This window comes from Lemur catta, chromosome 18 (assembly GCF_020740605.2).
Source record: "Lemur catta isolate mLemCat1 chromosome 18, mLemCat1.pri, whole genome shotgun sequence".
NCBI classification, from domain to species: Eukaryota; Metazoa; Chordata; class Mammalia; order Primates; family Lemuridae; genus Lemur; species Lemur catta.
In genome coordinates this window covers 34,356,186-34,371,253 of record NC_059145.1, presented here as the reverse complement: position 1 = coordinate 34,371,253, position 15,068 = coordinate 34,356,186, and the positions used below count along the sequence as shown (strand labels likewise).

The window sequence follows — 15,068 nt, the reverse complement described above, 5'->3', positions numbered from 1 at the left end:
AACAGGGGCTACAAATGCAAATACATTCAGAGGTCAGGCAGGGCACACACTGGGGTGAAGTTGGCCAGGTATAACATTTTAGGGGGAAGTGGGGACAACAGAGAAATGGCAAGCATATCTAACACTTCCCCAAGCTCCCAGACTCCACACTTACCTTTACTGCTCTGTCAAAAAATTTTAAGACACTGTGATGGCCAAACAAGAAATACCTGAAGCCTAAATTTCTTCCACAGGCCTTAGTTTTCTAACTTCTGTGATTTGAAACTGAATTAAAGCTTAATGGCATTAAACTTTTTTTAGGGTAAACCTTTTAAAGGAGATACAATCTACAGAAAAGTATGCAAATCAAACCATATCTCTTGATGAATTTTCACACACTTAATGTGACCATGTGACTAATTCCTAGGTTAAGAATCTCGACTCCTAGCCCTATAGATTAATTTTGTCTTTTTCTGAGCTTTATATGAACAGAATCATGCAGTATGTCCCCTTTTGTATTGTATGTCTGCTTTCACCTTGGTATTATGTGAGATTGGAACGTGTGGTGGCCAGGAGCAATGATTCCTTCTGAAGAGCTTTTCTTCTCAAATCTATTGCTTGATATGTTCCCCTGAATATCTTATTTGAGCAACTAAGGAGGTCAGAACTACTGATGCCCGGAGACTGCGGGCTTAGAAGAAATACAAGAAGCCCGTGGGTAGCAGGGTTAGATCCAATGCACTAAGCTTTGTCTAGGCTCCCTTTTGACGTGTGGCTTGATTGCCATTGGGATACACAGCCTGACAGTGTGGCAGTCCATGCTCTTGTAATATGGGCCAACTGTGGCAGTCAGTGATGAAACGACCAGTTCTAGCAGGTCCTGTAAGCTGTGTGCCCATGCTGGACACCAAATGCAAATTGCGACATGCTGCCTGGTGGACACAAGTGACATTCAAATCGCAGCCTCTCATGTATCACTTGTCTGACCTAGGGCCCAACACATCCCCTAAGCAGACGGGCTCCACCACTTATTATCTGGGGGACCCCGAGTGAGGCATGCAAGCTCGCTGGGCCTCGTTTTCCTTGTCTGTAGAGTGAGGATAATGATAGTTCCTGCCTCATGGGATTACTGTGAGAATAAATGAGCTTATGTAAGCACAGCATTTAGCACAATGCTGGCACCAAATAAATGCTCTATAATTTCATGCTGTTTCTGGTCATCTCTGTGAGCCTCCATTTCCTCCACTGTAAAATGTGGCTCATGACAGAACCTACCTCGTGGAACTGTTGTCAGGAATAAACAGAAGCAATGCAGAGACGTCCTTAGCACCATGACCTGGCTCCTAGAAAATGCCTGGTAATATTCAGCGATTTTTTACCTGTGAATAATAAGATAATCATAATAATCATATTACTATGCATCAGCAATTCTAAGAATTAGAATGTCTCTCCAATCTTTTGTAAGAGCAGTTTACAGACACTAGAAGCAGCCAGGATATATTTTTAAGGTCAAAACCTCAAGTGTACTAAAATTAAGTCTATATGCTTTAGTGGAACTAAAGGTACAGGTCAACCTGCAGTTTGAGTCAGCAGTGTGTGGGCTGGTACCTTTCTTACCAAAAAGACTGGTTTGTAGGTAAAGAAGCAGAGGTTGGCCAGGTGCAGTGGCTCATGCCTGTAAAACCAGCACTTTGGGAGCCAGAGGTGGGAGGATCCCTTGAGGCCAGGAGTTTGAGACCAGCCTGAGAAACATAGCAAGACTGTCTATACAAAAAATAAAAAATTAGCCAGGCATGGTGACACGCACCTGCAGTCCCAGCTACTTGGGAAGCTGAGGCAGGACGATGGCTTGAGCTCAGGAGTTCCAGCCAGGGCAACAGAACAAGACCCTGTCTCTATTTAAAAAAAAGAAAAGAAAAGAAATAAAAGCAGCCTAGGTTCCATCTGGCCAGCTGGGTTTATATAACCAGCAAGCCACTGCTTAGAAAGTTCTATGATGTAAGAAATTCTTGTGCAACAAAAGTTCTCTTTCTACAAACAGGCACTAGAATGAAAAGTGAAAACAATTTTTCAGGTCCCCCAAGAGTACCTGACTGTGAGGGTATTTCACACCCGGTGACTTTGAAGCCATAAATCACAGAAGCTGCATGGTATTTTCTCCATGTTGTCAAGGGTTAGCTGGAGGGAGATTTGTCCCTTCCTCCCCTTCCCAAAGAGCATTCAGGAGCACATATTCCTGTTCCAGAGCTCTTGGCTTGCCATGAACTTACCATGTACGTTTGGATCAGTCACTTGACTGGGCCTCAGTTTCCCCAACTGATAAAATGAGGATGTTGGATTACATGACATCTCACATGTTAATACTTTCTATCTCTGAAAATCACTCATTGATTTTAATCATAGAATATAATTCAAACCTTTAAGAGAACCAGGAGCTGGTTTTGTAGACTCAGAAAGGACCTCTAGCAAAGAGGCTCTTCCTTGCAATCCACAGGCAGGCTGCGAAGGCTGGGGAGCCCTCGCGAGGACCATTGTGTGTGCATCCAAGTGGTGGCAGGGCTAACTATTATTTTTACTTGCCCAGCTTTCTTGTCTCTCTCTTCCAGAATGGAATCAATTTTTCCCTATTGGAAGCTGCCCTTCCCATGACCAATGAGTCTGTCAACCACATGGCCGCATCCTCTCTACTCCCTTGGAAAAGGTAATTGGATGCACAATCCAAAAAGAACCGGTAAGTGTCCCTTTAGGGGACAGATGTGGATGCTGGGAGAGAGAGGGTCTCTCCTCTAAAAACCAGAAACACTCAGAGCTTCTAGGATCCACCTTTGCCACCAAGTAGAGAGAGCTCAGCAGAGAGTAGAGCCAACTCAGTGGAAAGTGCAGAGGAAAACAGGGAGAGGAGGAGGAAGGGAAAAGAAACAAAAGGGAGAGAGAGAGAGAGAGAGAGAGAGAGAGAGAGAGAGAGAAGGAGAAATGGAGAAAGGGGAAGAGAACCACAGAGAAAGAGAGAAAAGTAAAATGGGAAGGAAACAAGGGAGGGAAAGAAGAAGGGAGACACCACCAATGACTCGAATTTCCCAATTTCAATCTCTAGGTCCAGCCATACATAAAGAAAGATTTGTGTCTTTGCCTTTCCAGTTAAGTGAGCCAGGAACTTCCCCTTTTTTCTTCAAGTCCATAGGGATCCATCCATGACTCCCAAAATATTAGAAACCACCACAATTGGAGCATTTATTGCAGATAGAATGAACTCACTTCAGAAAGAAACAATGTTTATTTGATGAATATAAATAAGGCGGTCAGCACAAAGTACTTCTCATACACATGATAACAAATTTATGAACTGTACATACCATGTACATTGTTCTTCTACTAGACACGAGGTTACAATGACTGGCTAATACATGCCCACTGGTAGTTTCAAGGGTTCCTTAGTTTTATTTATTTATTTTTTCATATCGATGTCCATAATCACATGGTCAATATCACAACCCACATGCCACTCACTTGAAGAAATGTTACAAGAAGCACTATCAAACGAGGGTCTTGGGGAATTAGATACACTGACCCCCGGCAGCATTCAATCGCCACTCTACACAAAAACATCGCAGATAGAGCTTATGTCAACACATTGGAGGTCTCGTCATAAACACTGTTTAAAAAGTAAATTGAAACCCACTTTCAAATGAAAGTTGACACGCTGTTAACGTGCATACTGGATACACAAAAATCATTAAATACAAAATTGAGACTGTACATCAAAATCAAATGGGGTATAAAGTACAAGCCTGCTTTTGCACAAAATAAGACCAACTTCTCCTAAATGTTAGCCTGAACTTTTTTTTTTTCAACTACATTATGATTAGAAGGAAACCTGCTAAAGTTTGCGCAAAGGAAATATCCTCCCAACATCACAGTGTTTGTTGTAAACCCAAAGACTATTTTTAATAGGTGAAAAGGGATATTTTTTGGTAACCCCTAAACATCAGAGAATATCACATAAAATGGAAAAAGATGCTATGTTAGATAGAATTTAATTTTTTAAGGGACCAAACCGTGTGCCCCCATAAAGGTGAGATCAATCATACTTTCAACCAACAAAAGCAGGGCAAAAAATGATCCCCCAAACAATAGCTGTGACAAAATTGGCACATATGTAGAAACAGCTAACTATACATGGTTGGTTATTTTTTCTGTTTCAAGGACCCTATTTTCCCTACTGGATTTCCTACTTCTTACTTCAAGTATTCAGTTGCAGAGTTCAGGTCAGGACCTGGTTTAGGAGGCAGTGAGGACCACCCCTTTGAGGACATCCAAACTGTTCATAGGATGCATTTGTGGCCTGTGTTTTCAGCGGGATGTTGTGTCAAAATGTGCTAAATGAGCTTGCAAAGAACTCTGCTCACTTCTCCAACCAAGACCTAGATCCCTTAGATAGTTAAAGGACAAACTTTTAAAACATGAATGTATTTGGATTGTTTATGCAACACGTAAGCTTTACATAGTTCGTTATACTTACTGACGACAAGAACAAAGCCAGAAGCGAGAAACCTGCTTGAATATACTACTCCTAATGCACCAAGAATGAATGGTGCAACTCAGAGACAGTGTCATCTTTCTCGACAAATAAGGTATCTGTCTTTTAAATATCTCTATGGCTCACGAGAGAGGTACAGAGTTAATTGCACCAACATTTTAAAAAGTAATAATAACTAAATTCAATGCAAGACTTCAGGAATATATGTTTAGAATCCTTTCCACAGCAGCAAAGAAAGACAACTATATTTATTAAGGCCACTCATGCTTAAATTCACTGTTTGTCCTTTAAGAATGCAGGTTTTCATCTCCCACTTGCATACACATGGAAGAGTTTCTTCCATTGACAAGAAAATGAATCAATACGAGAGTTGCACGTGTTTGCCAGACTCAGTTGTGAGTTTTATGAAGTTATAACAACTTTAATTTTTTTTTTAATATTCTGAAGAAGCAGTAGGAGTTTAATTCTCCTTAGTACCATGTCACTGTATGTAAAAGACCTCAAAATTTGGTCTCTTTCCCTGGCATGTGCTTTAAATAATGACTCTGTATCCACATACATGTTGTGTAGAGCTATATACAGATACACAGCTTTTGTGATTGTTCCTCATTCATCAATGTTTTCATGTTTGATGCTGAAAATGCTTTGGAATCCATGTTGCAGACATTTAAAAAAAATGAGAAATGACCCTTCATTTACAGAAGATCTAAGCTTACACTGTTTGCACAGCATTTGGATCTTGAAATGTGAATGAGTCCCAGCTTCTTCATGGAGACCTGCATGTAGGGGAATGGTAAGAGTCTGAGGCTCGGTAACATCCGGGCTGTGGGAATGTATGGAACACGTGGAACAAAGATATGCAGGTGCCTCAGGCTTTTGCCACTCCCCAGTACATGACCAGGGTAGATAAAATTATGAATGATTAAGTTAGATGTGCCATGCATTGTCAGAGACACACACCATGTTCTCATAAGGCGATTTCTCGGCAAGTATTAGTGGTTTAAAAAATTGATTTCATTTCCAACCTGGCCCAGAGGTAACTACTGCTTACACCATCAAAATGCGGTTCTTCAAACAGCAGCTTAAAGAAATAGAGGAGGGTAAAGGCTCGCAAGTTTTGGTGTTTTGGTTTGTCAAACACTCCGTGCATCGTGGTACACAAACACTGCCAACACCACTCACTCACAGCAAACTGACACTTTTTGATAATCTAATGCATTCGGAATGACCACTGAGACTGAACCGGCAGAAGAACTGGAGATGAGGCTAGTTGCCCAACAGAAGCTGAATCCATAGTTAAAATCCCATGGAGTTCGAATTTATCCAATGATACTTAAGTAACATAAATAAAATGTTATCCCATAGTGACATCCAGGAAAGATGATCACATTTTGAATGCCCAAATCCCAACAAAAATGGAAGATCTGTCATTTTTCTCCTCCTCTGCATTCTTCCCTTCCAACATATCTGAATCCATGAGGAATGACAGGAGGTGATGGAGGAAATATCAAGTAGAACAGAATCCCGCTCAGTAATGAAAGTGAAAACTCCCCTTCAGCGCTGATGAGCTGCTCCAGGTGGTGGACAGTGATGTGAGCCGCACTGCAATAGATTATCAGAATATTGCTGCAGCGCTGCATTTTCTCTTTATTCAGCCCTTCTGATAGCTGCAACAAAAAAAGCACATAATTTAGCAGGGAAAGAAGCTGGCAACACTATCTGAGATCATCCTGGCAGAAGCCCTCCCACTCCTTGCCCTTGCACCGGCCTCACGCCACCACTCTCATTGATTGGGACTGAGTGGGAGTGGGGAGGGGGCAATGAGGAGAAGCACACAGGAAGGACAAAGTGAACAGAAAGGTAATTATGTCCTGCAAGCACATATGAGAAGACGCCTTTTTCCACATGTCTCGTCTATCTATAAACGTCTCTCGATATACGAAAAGAAATTGAAGGAAAATATGCCAAAATATTCCACAATTTATTTCCACGTAATCAGATTATGTGTCAATTTTTTCTCTCCATACTTCTCTACCATGACTATAGTTGTAAAATTATTTTTTAATTTGACTTTATTATAGAAGTTAGAAAATTAAAGATGGTTGAGACAGCAGAAAACTTAACATTCATTTAAAAACCATCTAAGAGCAACAATTTAAAAGAATACTGGACCCAGCAATTCCATTCCTAGGTATATACCCTCAAAAACGAAAACAGGGACTCAAAAAAATACTTGTACACAAATATCCATAGCACCATTATTCACAATTAGCCAAGAGTGCCCGTCAACAGATGACTGGATAAACAAAATGTGGTATATATATACACACACAATGGAGTATTGTTAAGCCAAAAAAAGAAATGAAGTTCTGATGCATGCTACAACATGGATGAACCATGGTTTATTCACCATGGAAAGTGAATAAACCAGACAAAAGAAGACAAATACTGCATGATTCCACTTATATGAAATATCCAGAACAAATTTGTAGACGCAGATAATAGATTAGAGGTTCCCAGGGGCTGAGGGGAAGGTAGAATGGGGAGTTATTTAACAATGGGTCCGAAGTTTCTGTTTGGGGCAATGAAAAGTTTTAGAAATGAATAGTGAGAATGGTTTTACAACCCTAGGAAGGTACTTAATGCCACCAAAACGTATTCTGAAAGGTAAAAATAGTAAATTTTATGTTATGTATATTTTACCACAATAAAAAAAATTTTAAAAGAATATTGGCATCTCCTTAAATAGAGCAGATGGAAACAAAGTTGGCTTCCATCCTCACATCCAAATGGTTGTGCATATGCTTAATGCTAAACATAGATGCAACAGTCAGCCATTTGCACATTTCATGCCCCAGGGAACAGGTTTCCAGAAGTGCCCCAAGTCTTCACACTGTCCCAGTGGGGGGCCCTGTGTGTAGATGCAACTGCAGCCTGGGAAGAAACAGTGCAATGGGTGACAGGAGGGCACCATCCCACATCACTGCTTCAACTGATGACTTTCTTCCCTGCTGACGTTCACCCTTGTGTGATCGTACCATTATCATCCACATTCGGCCTTTGAGTACCTCAGGGTTTCCAGGCACAACAGTGCAGCTATCTGGGGAATATGGCAGGGAGGGAAAAGATCAAATACATACACACACTCAAGCACACGCAAGCCACTTTTTATATATAGCCTGAGGTGTCTGGTTTGCTGGTTGATACACGGCGTTTCTTGAGTCACACCAACGAACGAGAGCCAAAGATCCCAGTGTCTGCACAGGTAGGTAGCTATTTCAAACCATCGTTAAGTAGTGCAAATGAAATATGTGGCTTGGATGAACTCTGCTAATTCATACTCTGAGGAGTTTGGTGTAACCTTTTTGGTTAAGAAATTTGAATCGGGGCAAAAAAAAAAAAAATGACTTTTGCAGAGCCAGAAAGTTAGGGAGTTCCTAGAGCAGATCATATTACTCATTCTGGCACATAAAATCTCTGCAAACTTTGTATGAAAATTGTAAGTCAGAGCACGCTTTCTGTTTCGTGAGCTGTGCATAGCTCTAATTCTTTTGTGCATTAAGCATTTCTTAATCATCCTTTTAAAGGGCTGACCAATATATTAAAAGGCCACATAATTAAAAAGTAAAGAGAAACCCAAAGCAGTATTAAAATATACAGGTCATTTTTTTACAGATGAAGAAAGGAGTGAAAAATAATTACAGTGAATGTCCGATGTCCTTGATGTTTTTCCAAGATAAAGTAGCAAAGAACAATCATTTATTCAGTTGTGAGAAAGATTTCCAGCTGGGTTACAGGTCACAAGGCAGAATACAGTACCTCACACTTGCAGTGCACAGCTTTTGGGTAAGGTTTATGCTGCAGACAAGAGAACTCTCAAAAAGTGTTGCCACTCCTGCAATCAAACAATCTATTCACCAGGAGGCCTAAATGCGTTTGAGGGGGGAAAAAGAAAAAGAAACAACCAAACCTCAAATGACAGAGCCAGCAGTTAGAAATGCAAATGATCCCTCCTTGAGGGGCAAACAAGTATATGCTTTAAAAAAAAAATTAAAAAGGGATCCTGCCTTCCAGCAATGAGGCAATCCGGCTGCCACCCACTGTGAGATGATCCCTGGCCAGCCCTTCCTCACCTGAATGGTCACAACAGCCCTAACCCTTCTCCAGCATCCTCTCTTGCAGCACCCAACCCTAATCCCCACCGGAGCAGCTGACAGTGCTATTTCAATGGTGCCATCCACTTCTGGTGCATCCCGTTTACTGTTTACAACCCCCATAAACAACCCTGTTTACAGTCCCATTGCCCTCAGGATGCAGGATGAGGGACTCCTGGCTCTGAGGGAGGCCCCATCCGGCCCCTCGCTCTCCAGCTCTACACTTACCCCGACATTCCGCTCTTTATGTCCCACCTACGCTGAACTTGCCTCTGCAGTCCTAACCTCACAAACACGTCTTTCTGTCTGACATGCGTTACACCAACTCTTGATCTGATCCAGCCCCATGTATTCTTCAATCTCAGCTTAGATGTCACATCTTCCCAGGAAGCCTTTCCTGACCCTCCCAGGCATGATACAGAGTGGGAAGTCTCCTGCACACTGCAGGGTCCCCTTCTGGAGAATTGTCTAGACCCGTACGGTCCAATGTGGTAACCACCGGCCATATGTGGCCACTGAGCACTCGAACTGTTGCTAGTCCAAATTGTGATGTGCTATATGCGTAAAATGCACACAAGATTTTGGAGACTTAATGTGAAGAATGTAAACTATCTCAGTTAACAATTTTTTATATTGACTATGTTAAAATGATATTTTGGATATAGTGGATCAAATAAAATATAGTCCCATTAATTTCACCTATTTCTTATTACTTTTAAAAATGTGGCTAGTAGTAAAATAAACTAAAAGTTCTAGGTGTAGCTTACAATGTATTTATACTGGACAGCCATGGTCTAGACTATAAACTCTGTGAGGATGGGGCAGGCCAGCCTTGCTCACTTAGCATTCCCTGCACTTTGTACAGTGCCTGAAACAGGCTGATTCACTCATTCACTCCACAGATATTAGACTGGAGAGAATCTGAAAAATCCCCTCCACCCCAATACTTGCTACCCTAATCCCTGGTACTGGGACTGAGAATGTATCAAATCATGATTACGTTACCTTACAGATGTAATTAAGGTTACTAATCAGTTGACTTTAAATCAGCCTGAAGGGAGATTATCTGAATAGAACTAATTTAATGACAGGAGCGCTTTAAGAGGCTTTTCTTCTGCTATATAGCAAGAGAAAGTTGAAATAGGTTAGGGATTTACTGTGCTGAGCTGTAGGGAGACACAGGGCAAGAACCTGACAGCTTCCTTTAGGATGTGAGAGTGGCCCCCAGCTGATAGCCAGCAAGGAAATAGGGACTCAGTCCTACAGCCACAGGGACCTGAATTCTACAAAGAACCTGAATGAGCTCAGAGGTGGACGCTTCCCCAGAGCCTACAGATTAAAGTCCAGCAAAGTCTACTTTGACTTTGGCTTCATGAGATCCTAAGCAGGGAGCCCAGTTGAGCCCATCTGGACTTCCAACCTATCCACAAAACTATGAGATAATAAATTTGGGGTGATTTTGTTATGCAAAATCACCCCTGTGTGTCAGGCGCCAGGGATAAAATAGTGAGAAAAACAGACAAGATCTATGCCTTCATGAAGCCTGTATTCTCAAGAGGAAGACAGACAACAAATAGATACACAAATCAATAAATGAATGTGAATTTTATAATCTGTGCCATGAAGCAAATGAACAGGGAGCTGTGATAGGGATGCTTAAGATTTATTAAGTGACTGATGACAATTACGATATAGATCTCTTTTGTTGTTGTTGTTGTTGTTTTTTTTTTTTTTTTTTTTTTTTTGAGACAGAGTCTTGCTCTGTTGCCCGGGCTAGAGTGCCGTGGCATCAGCCTAGCTCACAGCAACCTCAAACTCCTGGGCTCAAGCAATCCTACTGCCTCAGCCTCCCAAGTAGCTGGGACTACAGGCATGCACCACCATGCCCGGCTAATATATATATATATATATATATATATGTGTGTGTGTGTGTGTGTGTGTGTGTGTGTGTATATATATATATATATATATATATATATATATATTTTAGTTGTCCAGATGATTTCTTTCTATTTTTTAGTAGAGATGGGGTCTTGCTCTTGTTCAGGCTGGTCTCAAACTCCTGACCTCGAGCAATCCTCCCACCTCAGCCTCCCAGAGTGCTAGGATTACAGGCGTGAGCCACCGCGCCCAGCCTAAATCTCTATTTTTTTTAATAGGGAAACATATCCGCAGCTTTTCAGTGAAAAAAGAAGATTACCATTTTATATGTCTAGTTCAATCTCATTTGTGCATCAACCCACACATTACACACATAAACATTTGCAAGTGCATATACCAGGATATTATTAATATTTATCTCTGGCTGGTGTTTTTCTCTTTTAGAATTTTTTTTTCTACTTTTTTGATTTTTTAAACCAAAGAATGTAAAACTAGTATCATACTAAAATATGAAGCTATTTCCTTTGTGGGAAAAAAAAAATCAGTGTTGGGTGGGATGTCTGCTCTGACTTGGCTCAGGGCTGCCGGTGTGCGAGGGGCGGGTGGGCAACCGTGCACAGCAGTTAAGAGTCTGCCCCGGGACAAGCGCCCCAGGGAGAGCAGGCTATAAACGTGTGGTGTCTCGCAAATATTCCTTCAGACTGTTTTTCTTTGGAATAAAGACACCTGCCCGATTATGGCTTTCTTCTCCTGCCCTTTCAGTAGTGATTTGCAGAAACAGGCTGGGAGAAAGGGGTCTTTGGTAAACACGGAGGGGTTAAAGGGGAAACTGTTTAATAACAGTAGTAAAACGCAGGCTATTTTTGACATCTGGGTTAATGTCCATTGCGCTCCATGTGCTTTCCAAATGTGTGCAGTGTGCCCCCAGGTACAAAAACAGACACCCATTCACAGCGGCTTTGGATGCCCCTAACACATTGCACATGGTGCCCACATAAAAGGCGAGCCCCTGATAGACTAATTAACTGGGGTCTGAGGAGAAGAGCTGCTCCTTCTGGGGGCAGCTCACATCCTGCAGAACAGCTCCACTGCGCGGCTCTGCTCAGGAGAAAACCCAATAGAGTCGTTTCTGCTTAAAAAAAAAAAAAATCTATAACTACATCTGTGTTATTACTTAACATCTTTTAAAACGGGGTGGAATGGGTTTCCCGTTTTCCTCATGAAGATTTATTTATTATTGTTGTGATCAAAGTGGCAACAAATTATGTTAAATCATTTAATTTTCTTGATAGGAGCAACCACCTTGAAACCATAATTCAAAAATATGAGTGGAGAGCAACATTTTACCTTGAGAGTGGACTCCTACAGCTCCACAGGGCAATAAAATGTAACACTTCAGAGCCCAAAGGGCTGGGGGTTGGGGGCTGGGGTGGGCCCAGCCAGCCCTGTGCTCAGAATTGCAAACGGCCTTAGGATGACAGAGCTTGCTGGGGCTGGGTGTAACTCACCCACAGGGTTTTAAACGAAGGGATTCAGATGCGTATGTGATGTTGTCATCAAAATGGCAGCATATATGTCCATGTCTCCTTAGGATTTATTTTTGTCATTATTATTGTGGTCAGAATTATTATATTAACAGCTAACATTTGGTGCTTGCGACCTGCCACCACCCTCTGTGCTTTTGCATGGATGGTTTCAAACAAGCCTGACAGCACCCTGATACTGACCGGGTTGGTTTACAGCCCCTTATGCAGATGAGGAAACGGAAGCTAAGCGGAACTGAACGCTTTTGGTCAAATTCCCCACCTTCCTGCAGAGCCCCTTCCTTGACTATGAGGCTAGGATTTCCTAAACCTCTGTCTTTTGTGTCCTAACTTTCCCATTTTTGTAATCTCTTCACAATACCTGTAACATTTAATTAATATTTTTCTTTTAAAAACATTCTCTAAAAATTTATGTAAATTCTGTTTTTAAAGAAAGATTTATTTTAATACTATAATGGAGCCAATATCTGTCTAATATACATTATAGTAAATGCATAGCTACTAAAATAAAGCTGCTTGTCCACAAAACACCTAAAACTATCTCGTGGACATGCTCACTCTGTTTCCCACTAGCCTTGCCTGGGAGACCATTCCTCATGCCCGGCACTGGCCCGGTGGGCAGCACTTGGCATGTGCTGTTGATCTTGCACATACTCTAGCCCAACGGTCCCCAGCCTTTTGGGTACCAGGGACCAGTTTCATGGAAGACAATTTTTCTATGTTGGGGGGGACAAGGGGCTCAGAGCTCAGGAGGTGATGGGAGAGAGGAGGAGCAGCGGCTAGAAACACAGATGAAGCACTTGCCCGCTGCTCCTGCTCACCTCCCGCCATGTGCCCCCACCCCTTCCTAAGTTTCATAGAAGACAATTTTTCACCCATGGTGGGGGTGGCGGGGGAGGGGAGGCAGAGCTCAGGCAGTGATACTGCCTGGTTGCTTGGGGACCACAGCTCTAGCCAGTGGCCGGCCACAGCACCACCCTAGTCTACATTTTAGGCTTTTTTTCTTTTTAAGGGCGAAAGCAACAAAAGTAAAAATCAGAAATCTGCCACACAACATAAGCGTTAGGTACTCCATGTAATTTTTAAAACATTGCTTGAATAGAAATGTGGTTATAATTTTTTCTTAAAAGAATACCTTCTTTAACCTGAGAGACTACCCATAGCCAAAGGCCTTTGTCACCCTACTCCAAGATTTCTCTGTCTCAGCACTACAGACATGTGGAGCTGGACAATTCTGAGTCCAGGAGACTGTCCTGTACATTGTAGGATGTTTAGCAGCATCCCTGGCTACTCCGCATTAGATGCCAGTAGCACTGCCCTTCTCCCGGTAATGCCAATCAAAAAACATTTCTGGATATTGCCAAATATCCCTGGGGGGGCCAAAATTGCCCCTAGTTGGGAACCATTGGCCTAATTGGCTGTTTTTGTATATACTTGGTTGACTGTGCTGTATTACAAAGAGTGATATGTTGGTACATATGAAACGGTATATGCATATATGCATCTACCAACCTATATAAGATATGAACAATTTTGCAGAAACAGATCAATTTCTAAGCTGCTTTCATATTGTTTCAGACATAGCTGCATAGATTTAAAAGTCCTCTGGAAATAGGTACAACCTAAGTCATAAAAATAATGAAAATGTACAACTTATCTGACATAAAATAGAAACGCTACAATCCTCAGATAGCAAGACACCTAAGACACTTGCTGAGCTATGTGAAAAGGTAAAATCTAGTTTAAATTTATAGCATTCCTTCAGTGTCCCTCTAGGAGTTTGGCATTTTGCCAGGGTTCCTTGTTAAAAATTTGTTAAACGTGTTTGGCATTAATGCAAACACAAAGTGGTCATTTGTTACAAATTCTATTGGAATGCATTCATTTAAGGCAATGAAGTAGTTACTAGAAAAGAAAAAAAAAGTTCATTAAGTACATTTTAAAAATACAATGATGTATGCAGTGTGTAACTGTGGCGCCCTGGTGACTATATAAATCGCTGACAGAATAACCACACATTGTGTTTAGTTTGAAATTGGAATCTTTTAAACATAACTGATAGAACAAAAACTGGTTTTGTTTGTTGTCAAAACTGATGTTAGTCTTTCTTTTCCGAACTAGTTAAAATAACCAAAAGTTTGGCATACAATTTCTAACATCTCCAATCAGCGAAACATATAGGTTAAAATAATGCTTTGGGAATCTTCAGGGGTGCTGCTAATGACATCGGAGATGAGGGCTGATTCAACACACACGAAACCGGCACTCTGGAGAGAAGGGGGAAAAGCCTAAGTCATCCCAGAGAACCCCGCTTGGGTAGGGCCAGTACCTCTGTGCGCTCCTGGCTGCCTGAGGTTATTAGGTTCCCTGCACAGGGAAAACCATCTCTCTCATCACAGAGACAATGGAATCCTGTGAGCAAATATCCTAAGCTTTGTGTTTTAGAACTCCCACTCCCCTGTCCTATCCTAAACTGTTCACACAAAGGATTTGTTACTGAGTAATAGCGACTCCTTAGCTTGCTGAAGAAACAGGTCTGAAGCTCAGCTTCAGGAGAAAGGGGCTATTTGACATTATGTGACGTTCGGCTCTGCAGCACAGCTGGCTGTGGGTGTTCCAGTGGAATATGTCCTCTCAGGGCCACTGATGCTTGCTGAAAGTCAGTCTTAAAGGTGAATGGAAAATTCACACTTTCCCAGGAACATTCAGAAATTACTTACTACTTTCTTTCTCCTCTTTCTCTCACTCTAACATACCGCCATGGAAATGTCCAGATAACAGAATCCCAGTAGTTCTGAGGCACTGGAACAAACTCCCAGATCTCTTTAGGCTGGACTCGCTTGCTATCCGAGTTTGATATTATCTAGGCTGCCCTTGGAGGGGATAGATCCAGGACCTCTTGGTCTCAAGCTCTTGAAACATTCTCCCAGGTAAGAGTAAATTTAGACAAAACCTAGCACCCTGCACATGGCC

General features: G+C 41.8%; 1 long non-coding RNA gene across 1 annotated transcript in view; it reads right to left on the bottom strand.

The window, feature by feature from the left end:
• Positions 1–3,234: 3,234 nt before the first annotated feature.
• LOC123623162 overlaps positions 3,235–15,068 on the bottom strand; it is a 94,521-nt gene continuing 82,687 nt past the window's right edge. The window contains exon 2 of the long non-coding RNA XR_006729814.1: positions 3,235–6,183. This is a non-coding gene — a long non-coding RNA (uncharacterized LOC123623162). The remainder of the gene's footprint in view (positions 6,184–15,068) is intronic.